The sequence below is a fragment of the Acomys russatus genome, chromosome 30 (assembly GCF_903995435.1).
Source record: "Acomys russatus chromosome 30, mAcoRus1.1, whole genome shotgun sequence".
Lineage (NCBI taxonomy): Eukaryota > Metazoa > Chordata > Mammalia > Rodentia > Muridae > Acomys > Acomys russatus.
In genome coordinates, this window is record NC_067166.1 from 32,745,604 (window position 1) to 32,757,323 (window position 11,720).

An 11,720-nucleotide genomic window follows, 5' to 3' on the forward strand; every position below is an offset into this window, starting at 1 on the left:
GTATTTCATAATACTACATTCCTAATTAAAACAGTGGCAATTTCAACAAGTTTTTCTTTTTGTTTTGTTCTCTCAAGATAAGCAAGATGTGATCTGAAATGTCTAGACCTGCATGTCTTATATATATCTTTTACCTGGACAAAGACCAAGTTAATAGATAGTTATTTTCCACTACTAACACACTATACTGTAGCAGAATTATATATTTTAGGCAGATAATAATACTTTATCCTTACAAATGTTCCAAATACATATATATGTAATCATAATGTTATAAAATTATTGCCTCTTAACCCAATTTGTTGCTAACCAGCTCATTTATTTTAATGGAGACAGACATCTTTCACTGTAGATGTTATGATATTATATATAAAATGAAAAGAATGTTCTATAATAATCAAGTCAGTAGACTGTACATACCTAGTGCTCATGCGGCCTTTGGTTTCATGCATAACACTCCAAAAAGTAAAATAAAAAACACAGACTATGTTGAATGTTTGATTGCATGATAATACTTTTACCTCTGTGAAATTCAGATCAGTTACCTTTTGAAACTAAAGAGCTGTAAGACAATCATTTTAATTTTGGGTCATGTGTTTGACATAATTGATAAATGTTGGGAAATTCTTCAGTTACTTCAATGAGCACTGACAATAATGGCTGTGTAATTATTGCAAGATTTTAGAAATTTATCACTCTTGGTATATGCATATTAAAACAATGTGCTTTGTTAAATAGACAAAAATAGTCCATGGAAAATAGGAGCCCAAAGAATAGTTTTTAAAATTTCAATGTTAATTGACCTTAGCTTGAAACATCCCATAGTATTTATGCTTTTTCCCTTTTTAAATTTTTACAGGAGTTTAACATTGGCCTTTTGTTGTAGCCTTGTATATTTTCTCCCTGTGATGAACTCTGATTTAGGAGCTGGGATTTTTTTGTGAAGAGATGCAGTTTATGATTTTCCTACTATTTCAGTTGTTTTCTTTTTTTTTTTTTATTAATTTATTCTTGTTACATCTCAATGTTTATCCCATCCCTTGTATCCTCCCATTCCTTCCCCCCCCCCCCATTTTCCCCTTACTCCCCTCCCCTATGACTGTTCCTGAGGGGGATTAGCTCCCCCTATATATTCTCATAGGGTATCAAGTCTCTTCTTGGCTACTTGCTGTCCTTCCTCTGAGTGCCACCAGGTCTCTCCCTCCAGGGGACATGGTTAAATGTGAGGCACCATAGTACGTGAGAAAGTCATATCACACTCTCCACTCAACTGTGGAGAATATTCTGACCATTGGCTAGATCTGGGAAGGGGTTTAAAGTTTACCTCCTGTGTTGTCCTTGGCTGGTGCCTTAGTTGTTTTCAGTTCTTACAGATTATTAAGGAGTTTCACGCTTTATTAGGTTGTCTTCAAATTCTGCTACTTGATATGGGGCGCTTGCTAGAGTAGGGGATAAGATGTAACGTGTCTTACCATCTAGTCTCTTGTCTCCTAGTATGAGTGGTCTTCATTTTCCATGAGAGAAGGATGAGAAGAGAAAAACTGATTCAATGAAAGTGAGGTCTGTTTCCATTCTCCTGAGTGCTCATACATCCCAGCTCCTATCCCCAGGCAAAAAGAGGAATAGGGGTAAGCAAAGCAGAGAGGAATCTAGGAAGGATGTCTTCACGTTGCCTAGCTACTCCTCTGGTTTGCATGAACCCTTAGTCTACTCCATTTTTTAAAATATAGCTTTACACAGAAGTGCTATTAAGTTTTACTTTTTTTCCCCCATTGTCAACTTTACTTTTCTTGATTCTTCCCTGAAGGTCACCCTAGATGCACAGGACAATGGAACCTTCCTCAGTTGACTCTGTTGTTGCTGCGTTTTCACACGGTGACCTTGAAGGACAGCCTAGCTTGACTGAGGAGAGCTTGTTGAGAGGCACTTGTGTGGAGTGGGGACTAGCATAGAGATGGGCAGACAGTAGCTCAAAGCCCATTCCCTGTGTGCATTGTTTTCTGTTGATGCTCCATTACAATGACCTTTCCTGCCTGGTGTATAGCTGTAGAACAGACAGACTCCTATTCCTATAGAAGAGGGCAGGGTAGGAGTGTTTAAAATGACAGGAAGTGAGTAAAAGCATACATGTAGGTGCTTAGGATGCCACCATCCTCTGCTTATATTCTAGGTTCGATTCAGTCCTTCAGTCAGCGAGTGTTTCAAGGGAAGAGGCTTAACAATTCAGCAGAAGTACTTTTTGTCTTTGCCTTTAGGTTGTGTCAACTATACTGTATGCCAGAATCAAGAAGATAAAGATTTTCCCTTACAAACTAGAACAGTGCTCTCCTATGCTAAATAAAGGTGGGACCATATAGAACCAGTGACTTACCTGCATCGTATAATTGCTATTGTATGTTGTTTGTTATCTAAGACAGTTACGGGGCTGAATTCTATGCATTGTGTGTGTGTGAAAGGAACAGGCAGCTACCTCAATTCACATCCCAAATCGCCTCATCCTCACACATGTGCCACCCTCTAAATGAGACAACAGTTCAAAATCAACTAACAAGGCAATACGCCTTCTATACTTACTCTATTAGATTTTAGCTGAGAACCATTTAAGGCAAGAACAAAATGAGATGGGGAAGGATAGCAGAAAAATAAGGTTTTTGGAGTGCTATTGTGACTTCAATGCCAGGAATCTTCAGTTTGAGTTTTGATTGGTTGCATGCACCATCACTTTTGACTTCATGTGCCAATCTCTGTGTCATTTTCATTAGTTTAGGATTATTTTGTTATTGCTTAATAAGTACATTCCCTGTGAATTCTTACTCTCCACACAGGATTCTGTGGTTTTTATTAATGTGGGTGTATACTTGGAAAAGCCTTTGTGGTTCACAATTCAGGAGAGAGGTTTTGTTTCCAGACTGCCGGCTGACTACCCAGGAAATATCCACCATTGTTGATATCCTAGCAAAATACACACTGTTGGGTCTCATTGCTTAAATATTCCCACTTCTAAAATTACCACGACACCATTGGGGGTGAATGAATACACGATTACAATTTCAATTTGACAGTTTTAAAGGAAATGGCATGGGGATTTAATTAGACCCCTTCCATGTGCTTCACTGATTCTCAGATGGGTTTTCATTCTAGCATGAGCAGATGTGGATTTTAACATGGAAGTTAGGTTTTCTTATACCTCGGCTGGCATATTTAAATGAGCACAGCAACAGATAGTGCCTGGATAGCCCACTCCCAAAGGAAACTGGTGTGGGGGTGCTAGGAAGTAGTTCTAGGCTTAATCTCTCTCCCTTGTGAAGTAAAAGGCATGAAACTATCAAGAAAATAGATTGTCTTTTGCTTCATGGCTTTAATGATACAGAATAAAAGGGAAATTAAGGTATAGTCAAATATTCTCGTTTGGAGCTATGGCAGAATCTTTCTGGCTTTACTGGAAAATAAATATTGAACTTCTATGATTTTTGGATTGGATAAATTACCCACTTGACATAGATATGAAAGTTTTATTAAAATAAGTTACAAAATCTGGGCACTCTATCACACACTTTTAATCCCAGCACTTGAAAAGCAGAAACAGGTCTATATCCGTGAGTACACTGCCTGTTTGGTCTGCTGAGAGAGTCTCAGGCCAGTCAGAGTCATATAGTGACACTCTGTCTCAAAGCACAAAACATCAAAACAACAAAAACAAATTACTGAAGATATTAAAAGCATTATAAACTTTTAAAAGATTTCCTTCGAAACGTATTTCCCCTCAGAATGTAATGTGTTCTTCGTTGTGAAGTCTTGGACTCCCACTCTTTTCCGAATACATAAATGCTTAATATTTCTAAGAGGTGAATTTGAATAAAAATTAGTAGCAGTAACTGACAGAAACTGACCACAGATGTCTGAGAGGCATGCGTCACCAGCCGTTTCACTGATCATGCAGTTGAGATTGTCACCACACACTCCCTGGAATGTTCTGAATACATAGGATGTGGCAACGGTCTAATTTAAGTCCTCAGGCTCTCTGCACCAGGGTCTGTGCAAAGGCTCCCCTGTAATTTCACTGGGCTAGGTTGACTCCATTTTCTCTATATTAACAAACCTCCTTCCTTCTTCCTCTCTTTCTTTGTCCTTGTCTAACTCTCTCTTTTTTTCTTATTCTTCTCTAATTGCATTTCCATCTATCTATTGTCTATCTATCTATTATGTTTTGTAGCACTGAATAGTCAATCCAAATCACACACAGGTAGCCAGATGCTGAACTACAGATCGACAAGCCCCATCATAAGACTACATGTATGGTATGGTATGCACCATCCTATTTCCTACAGACCTGTACATATCCTGCAGTTTCAAGTGTCTAAGTCTTTGTTGGCCACATCTGAATTATACAGGCATGGTGGTGTAATTCAACCCATAAGATGCCTTCACTGTTTTACATCTAATCTGACAGGATGAATACAAATGCAACCAAACAGTTGGACTATGTAGAATGAGAATGAAGGGACTTGTAAAAATCAGTCTTTCCTAATAGCATGCTTTAACAGGGCCAAAGGAAAGACACAGAGTTTTGAGGGGGATGATGATAAAGGAATTGATGACTCTGAAGACAAGGGTCACTCATGTCATTTATTACCTTCCCTTAAAATTCTCTCATAGTACCTAGATCTAGCCAATGGGCAGGACATTCTCCACAGTTGAGTGGAGAGTGGGCACTGACTTTCACACAAACTATGGTGCCCCATATTTGACCATGTCCCCTGGATGGGGAGGCCTGGTGGCACTCAGAAGGATAGCAGGTTACCAAGAAGAGACTTGATACCTTATGAGCATATAAAGGTGGAGGAGGACTCCCTCAGTCACAGTCATAGGGGAGGGGAGTAAGGGGGAAATGGGAGGGAAGGAGGAATGGGAGGATACAAGGGATGGGATAACAATTGAGATGTAATATGAATGAATTAATAAAATATATTAAAAATCTAAAAAAAGTTCTCTCATAGGAACCTTGTCTTAAGTAAATTTGCATGATTCTGTGTCCTAGATACAATCCTGAAGATGCTCAGCTTTATTAACAGCAGTAGATCTGGCATAGTCATGTTCCAGTCTTGAGAACTAGCACTGGAAGGGCCACTTTATTTTACCACAGACTCTTTTTCTCCTCTCTAAACCTGGGGAATAAAATGAAATGATTAGCATATTTCTGACTATCAATCTGAGATGAAATTCTAATTTATTAAGACCCTTTTAGACTCTTTTACTGAGACCCGCCAACATGGGCCACGTTTGCACCAAGACCGTGAAGAAGGTGGGCCAGGTCATCATCAAGAAGTAGTATACGTGTCTGGGTAATGACTTCCATACCAACAAGCATGTGTGTGAGGAGATCGCTATTATCCCCAGCAAGAAACTCCTCAACAAGATAGCCGGCTATGTCACGCATCTGATGAAGCCGATTCAGAGAGGTCCTGTGAGAGGTGTCTCTATCAAGTTCCAGGAAGAAGAGAGATAGAGAGAAGAAACAATTAATGTTCCTGAGGTCTCAGCCCTAGACCAGGAGATCCTTGAGGTAGATCCTGACACCGAGGAAATGCTGAAGCTTCTGGACTTTGGCAGTCTTTCCAACCTGCAGGTCACTCAGCCTATAGTTGGGATGGATTTCAGAACAGCACATAGAGCTGTTTAAATCTGTTCTGTCATATTTTCAACAAACCTGAAAACAAGTTTAAAAAAAGACCCTTGTAGAGTCTGGGTACAATGATATATGCTTGTAACCACAAAGCTTAAGATATCAGGGCAGGAAGATTGTCTTGAGTCTCAGGTCAGCCTGGAATACATAGTTAGACCCCGTCTCAGAGCAAACACATAAAACCAAATATGCTATCACTTTCCTCGATTGTTTAAAATCTGAATATTTAACATGCATATTTTCAGATCTGCCATGGATATCATATAGAAATTGTCTATACTCAGAGATAGAGCTGTTGGGAACAAGCAACAAAATTGTGGGAGAACTGAGGCCTGATTTGTCTGACGTTTATTGTGCAGGTTGTTCTAAGGCTCCTTGGAACTGCAGTATTTCATTCATGTTTTAGAAAGCAACTAGTCTCACGTCTTCTGGAAAGAATATTGCACTGCACAACACGAGTACTGGGACTACTCAGAATTTTGTCACTAACTGACTCTGTAATTTTGGGTAATGCATATAACCCCCCCTTTTTTTTATTTCATTCTTCTTAGCTATACAATGAGCCATATGTCCTATATAATCTTTAAGTTTCCGTTTCATGTCAAAACATTCAGTTTCAGCCACAGTTAGAACCCTTTAATTGATTAATGTTTTTTTAAAGTTCAGCTTGGAAGCCTCCCACAAAGAAACAAAGCTGGTCACATACAGTCTTTCAGTGGTAAATGTTTCTTCTATGATCCATACCACTTTAACTACATGTAATAATTTTATGAAAATGGTGATTGTAAAATAATGAATATGATCTAAGGTCTCTAAAGCACTTTGAAATTACACATATGTACATATAGTGCACACATACATTACACCAATACAAACACACACACACACAAACATACATGTCTTTATATGTATAAATAAACTCTTTCCCCCATATCAGCACCAAATTTAGTCTAGAGAAGCATCCTATATGCTCTCAAACATAGGCCTCCTGTTCAATATCGAAGATTACTACCACAGTACAATTTTTTCTTGTTTATTCTTGTTTGTCAAGGTTTTATAGTAAAGAAGACATTGAAGATGTATGGACCAATATTAAGGATTGTCTAATTAGGGTTTCTATTACTATGACAAAACACTATGACCAAAAAGCAAGTAGGAGAGGAAAGAGTTTTTGTTTGCTTCTGTTTTTGTTGTTTGTTTGTTGGTTTGGGTGTTTTTTTTTTTTTTTTTTTTTTTTTTTGTTTTTTTTTTTTTTTTGTTGTTGTTGTTGTTGTTGTTCATACTTCCATATTGCTGTTCATTACTGAAGCAAGTCAGGACAGGAATTCAAGCAGGGCAGAATCCTGGGGGCAGGAGTTGATGCAGAGGCTATGGAGGAGTGCTGTTTCCTGGCTTTCTTTACCTGACTTGCTCAGCATACTTTCTTATAGAACCCAGGACCACCTGGGATGGCACCATTCACCGTGGGCTGGGCCCTCACCTGTTGATCAATCATTAAGAAAATGCCTTACAGCTGGAAATCCTGGAGGCATTTCCTCAACTGAGGCCCCTTCCTCTCAGATGTCAAGTTAATACACAAAAAACAGCCAATCCCAGGATCAACCACAAAATGACTTGATTCTGTTCATGTATGGCCTTATATTTGTTGATGGACTACATTACATATTTTGTCGTTACTGAAGGATTTCTTGTCGGGGATTCACCATTGATAAAGCAATATTCTCAAAAGAAAAAGTATACTGCATATTGAAAGTCAGCCTTGTTCAAAAACTGCTCACTGATCTGGAATTCATAATTGTAAAAATGTGGCATCTTGAATATCAAGGAAACACAGTGAATCACTTGGGTAAGGAGATGATGTGTTTGAAACATTGTCAGGATGCTCTGGATTTCCCCGGAAGTGCTTGTGGTAGAACTTTCCTTTGCAAACAGCTGAGCTGCTTTCCAGAAGGCTCCCAGTACTCATTTGATGAGCTTCTTTTATGAGTTTCTTTGATTAAATACAGTTGAATGATCTGACCCTCAGAAAACTGATGGCAAAAAATACTGAAAAATTGCCCCATTTCCCAGATTACAAATCCCTGGATTTTGGTGTATTGTGTGAGCAACCTACCTAGCTGCCACAGGAAACAAAAACAAAGCTTTGAATAACAGGTGGCTTTAAAATTATGATTTTTTAAAATGCCGTGATGGGAGCCACTGCATAGTTTATGGTGTCCTCTGCATAAGCTGGGATAAAGTGATCAGTACCCAAAATGAAAGCATCCTACTTCCACGAGTACCTCACCCCATATTTACACTCATATTCTGACAATTTCAGAAATAATAGGAAACGGACAAACGCAAACCAGGTTAATCTCATGCGTGATCCTGGTTGTTGAAGTTGCTAACTGACAACTCTGCTTCCAAACACAGGTCAGGTTTCCTGTGGCTCCTCTAGCAGACTACTGAAAAGGCCTCCTTATTCACTTTAGTCAAAGGCTATAAAAATTATACTAGTGATGAGACTCTCATAGTTGGGCACATCTGTGATGAAACCAAAATGTAGAAGAAATGTTAGTTTCCACATCAAGCATCCAGGTTAGGCTACATTTCTGTATAACCTCATAGCATCTCAAAGTTCCAAATGATATCTAGAAAAACATTTCTCTTTAGGGTTGTTAAGCAGAAAACAAAACAGAGTGAAATTCTATTAATTGATGTAATTGGTCTAGTAAACCAACGTGCTACAAAAAATATACTGGTCTATTTTGAGCTGATGAGTTCTACAAATAGTTTCCTAGGTATGAACACCAGATTCATGAATAATAGTCATGGAAGGATGGAAAATTTCTTTTAAAAGTAAACTTATAGTTTATCTGATGGAAGGTTTATTGAAGAGGGCGAGTTTGGAGAAACTTCTCCCATGCGTGAAGTGAGCTGATTGTTTCAACCACTACGCTAAAGAGAAAAATGGCTCCCTGGCTCAGAAATTCTTTCGTAAGCAATGAACTACTGTACTGTAATTTGTAAGACATAAAATAATACAACCATTCTTTAGATGGCCAATGCATCACTCTTCAGTATTCAAACAGCCAGTGAGACAGCAGAACTAGTTCATTTTTATTCATGTTTTAAAAGCATCCACGGAAAGTGCACTTGCCACTGCACTGATGGGAAAACTGAGGCAACAAGAGGTTGACTGTCTTGACAAGCTTATACAACTAAATCCACAGTAAAGAGAGAATGGGTGCTGGGCAGTGTTGCCACACTCCTTTAATCCCAGCACTCTGGAGGCAGAGGCAGGTGGATCTCTGAGTTCGAGGCCAGGCTGGTCTATAGAGCTATTTCCAGAACAGAGAAACCCTGTCTTAAGGGCCAAAAAGCATGCAGGGAAATCACTGATTTCATTTTTAAGGAATGTTTACCTGTTGCAAAAATCAGATTTTTAATTCCTATAGGTTGATTTCTTCTCCCAATCTAGACATTTCTTAGAGTTTATCCTTGAAAATAGTATGAAAAAGTGATACGAAATAGCTTCCGAGGGAAAGAAGAAAACAAACTGACATAATTGAAGCCTCAACAGCTCTTCAAAGCCTTGCACTATGAGAGCCAAACTTTCCTTGCAACTGTGAGGGTAAAGGCTCAAAGATTTTCCCAAATCAACAGGCTTTTGGGGTGTCCTACTGAGAATAATAGCACTTTTATTGCCTTTATTTTCTTTAGTCTTTTTACATTTTGTAGGAAATTTTAACTTCTTGGTAAAAGGTATTTTCATTGGAATAAAAAGCAGGACTCTCAGATGCCTGTCATTTGTCTAAAATGCTTTAAAGTTTGAGTTTTCTATATATATCAAGAGTTAAGACCCTCTGAATAGCACCTACTAACAACAAATTTAAGATTTCAAAAACCAGCCTGCATTACTGCTACAAAAACTATACCTGTTATTGACATCACACAGTCAGCTTTTGTGCAAGTTTCATTTGTGACAAGTATTTATTATACTTATCAAGTGGCAGGGAAAAAAGACCCAATGCTGACGCTTTAAAAACACTGGCAGGCACTGCATGTAGGTGGCACCGGACCAATCAGATAATGCGGTTAAGACAGTGGCCAAGAGGTCAAAGCATTTGTAGAAATTGAAAGGCAGTCAGGAAAGTGAGACTTGTCAGCTTCCTATTTTCAGAGGAACCCAATGTTTTAGTGGGAACCCTGAGGAACGGGGCTGTGGTAGGCAGGATACTGAGAGATCATCAAGGCTCTCATCAGCGGGTATATAGCAAGAACAGTGAGCACGGTGATATGAAAGTACAGTTATGGTAACATATATCGCTCGGCAGGAAAGGTTTTGCGAATCTCGAATCATCTCGATGTGATGCAGAGGGAGGCAAACGTGAATGACTCTACCCTAGACGGGTGGGGAAAGAGGTACAGATACTCTCTGGATAGCATGGCTGCTTAGAAAAACCAAACTGCTTTGCAATGAGAGCTTCTATGGTGAAGGTGCAGGGGCGAGTCGGGGGTGGGGAACGGGGTAACGCAAGGACTCGCAGGTAGTCTCCGGAAGCTGGACATATTTCAAGGGACTACAAGGAGCCAGATTTTGCTATCAACTACAGAGTTGAAGTGATGTCCTAGGGAGGGTGGGAATGGGAAGCTAAGAGCCCGGCGATAACAGTCAGGATGTAATATGAATAAATTAAAAAAAAATCAATGAAAATGAAAGGGATCCTAGAGCAGGGCGTGTGGTTTGTAGCCCCTGCTATAACTTGAGGTGAGATCTGGGCAGATTCTTTACCTACATTTGTATTTATTTCTTTATCATAGGTCGAGATGGGGTGGATGATATAAATATTTCCTTTTACTAAGTTACAAAGGCCTCCAGGGGAGAAAGAATTGTATAGGACATCTCTGTCAATTAAAACTTGCATTGGATTATATGGGATCAACTGTTATGCAAATCTCATCACTTACAGACCTTTTTACTAAAAAGATAATCACATTCATGGAAAATTACTAATCAGATAAACATTTAATTAATAAACAAGGAATCAACTGAGTGGATATCAAGTATTTACAATTAACATTGAAAAGACTTTTGACTATTTTCATACTGATGTTATAAAAAGCTACAAATTTTATTTAAAGAACAACTGTCTTTGTTGAAAAGATACTTTAACACCTGGAGACTGATACTCCATGGAGCCAATTTGTAACACTTTTTTTTTTTTTTTTTTTTTTTTTTTTTTTTTTTTAAAGAAACCAACATGGTGTTTGAATGTTAAATCTTGGATATGTGAGTAAATAACAGCACATTATATTTTTAAAGTCTCTAATTAGGATTTAACATATAAACTATTTTATGCAAAAGATGGATCTTTGCAACATTTAAGTTTACTTTCAAGTACAAAACCTAGATCAGGTTGCTTTAGCATGCTAATATAAAACTTCTCAGTGAGATGATATATAGCCATTTAAGCATATTAAACAGAAAGTCTTAAGTGGTGATTTTTAGTATAGTAAGTTAAGGGAGAAGACTTCTGCAGAACTGCATTTACTGTGTGATTTACACACCAAAAGATTTAAATGAAATTCAAAACCCTGGATGGAAATATATAATACTGTTTATAATGATCTTGCTTGCACTTCAAGGTTATAATGGTTTCTGTTTTGTTCTTCATGTTTGGTATTCTAAGAATATATATGACTTTAAATTTTTAGAAAAAAAATTGCTCAAATTCTATTTTCAAAAAAGTCATATTTAAGAACTTTTGCCTTCTAGGAAAAACCCCTGGTAATTTTATAATAGACCTAACAGAAGTTGCTGGGTGGTTGAGATGCAGTAAAATACAAGCACATATTTTTCTTCTGTTTAGACTGGCTACAGATATTTCAGACCAGTAGCTCATAGGGCATATACAATTGTGGCTATATTTTGTATTGTTTTAAGAAAAAATTGAAACAACCATTTAAAATCAAGAAACATTCACTGAAAACCAACTTTCTATCTTGTTTATTGGTTTGAGATCTGCCATATAAAGCTCATGTTCTAGATGGC

General features: G+C 38.0%; 1 pseudogene; it reads left to right on the forward strand.

Annotated features, from left to right (window-relative positions):
- Positions 1 to 5,269: 5,269 nt before the first annotated feature.
- Positions 5,270 to 5,680, forward strand: LOC127212265 (40S ribosomal protein S17-like; annotated as a pseudogene).
- Positions 5,681 to 11,720: the final 6,040 nt, after the last annotated feature.